The sequence below is a fragment of the Myotis brandtii genome, unplaced genomic scaffold (genome assembly GCF_000412655.1).
Source record: "Myotis brandtii unplaced genomic scaffold, ASM41265v1 scaffold250, whole genome shotgun sequence".
In the NCBI taxonomy this organism is placed as follows: Eukaryota; Metazoa; Chordata; class Mammalia; order Chiroptera; family Vespertilionidae; genus Myotis; species Myotis brandtii.
This window is the reverse complement of record NW_005359478.1, coordinates 4,514,341-4,515,910: the sequence shown is the minus strand read 5'-3', so window position 1 is coordinate 4,515,910 and position 1,570 is coordinate 4,514,341.

Here is a 1,570-nt window from a genome sequence, read left to right as displayed (position 1 = left end):
CCCCGCCCCAGGGTTCCCAGACCGAGCGCACCACTGCCTCCCAGCTGCGGCCAGATGCCTCCGCCTCCACCTCCGCCTTCCGCTGCCACCGAGGCTCAGAAGCCGAGTTACTGCCCTGGGTCAGCACCCAATCAGCAGCAGCCGGCGACACTGCTCCCTCTCAGCACCTATACAGCCGAAGTCCAGGGGAAAGCTCTGCCACCGCTAACAACCCGGTACTGTCACCACCACCACCAGCAGCAGTCATCAGTGCCCCACCTCCAGAGGGTAGTCCCCCAAAGGATGTCTCATGTCCTCACGCTCTGCTCCACAACCCGAATCTTCCCGGGGAGGTGGCCTGTTGGAATCTAAATCCTCCTATCTGACGTCCATTTCAGGCCCTGCGTTGTCTGACTCCACCTAATTATTCAACTTTCATGACTCCATCCGCCCCGCCCACCCAAGCTGAACTGGGGTCTGTAGTGCTTACCCCTCACCTCTCTCCCTCTCCAATCTATCAAGCTCATGCCGTCCTTGGTTACTCCTCACACCATTTCTCCTCCCAATCTACCTCCTTCGATAGGGTCCATCAATAACCATTAACATGTACTCTGCACCCATTCAGTTAAATTAAGCAAATCGAGAAGACTTGCCTTTGGGTCCTGTGTCTGAGATGGAGACACAAAGATAAATGGACATGTTTTTCTTAGTCTCCTTAGAAAAGTCCTCTTTCCTCTTTTCAAACATCCATAATTGTCAGGATTTCATTCATGGGCCTTGCCATATCTCATGCTTTTTGCCTTTCCCAGTCATGCCAGAGGGAGATGTGACTAAAGAAGAGTGGTCACATGGTACAACTTGCTGGCTTTGAAGATGGAGAAATGGAGGTCACAAGCCAAGGAATGCAGGCAGCCTCTAGAAATTGGAAAAGGCAAAGCAACAGATTCTCCCCTAAAGTCTCCAAAAGTGATAGAACTAATGACAAGCTCCTTGGAGACGAGATCAATCTGTGTGATTCTCAATGCCCAGCACAGTGATTAGCACTTAAGAAGACCACAGTCCACTGGAGACAGATGTAAACAAATTATTACAACACAATGTAGTGCCAAGGACGCTATGGACTGAACTGTCTCCTCAAACTTCATATGTTGAAGTGTGGCTATAGCTGGAGTAAAGAAATAATTAAGGTTAAATGGGGTCATAAGGGTGGAGCCCTAATCCAATAGGATTAGTGTCCCTATGAGAGCAGACACCAGAGCACTATATCTATCTATCTATCTATCTATCTATCTACCTACCTACCTACCTACCTATTTCTTCTCCTGCTCTCTATCACATTTTTTCCACATCACCTTCCTAGCCAGGAAGAAATATCCTAAAGTTTAACAGCCTTTTTCAGGCATGGCTCTCTATCTAAGAAGTTAAAACTTTTTATAAACATATCAAAGCTCTTGTATCTAAATGAGTATTTTCCTTCAGGGTCATTTTGAGAAGTGACTGATTTATTGCAATAATACTACATTTCACACAATGTCAGTGGAACTCTTCCACTGAAATGGAAAGTCAGTATTCCACAGTCACACATCATTTT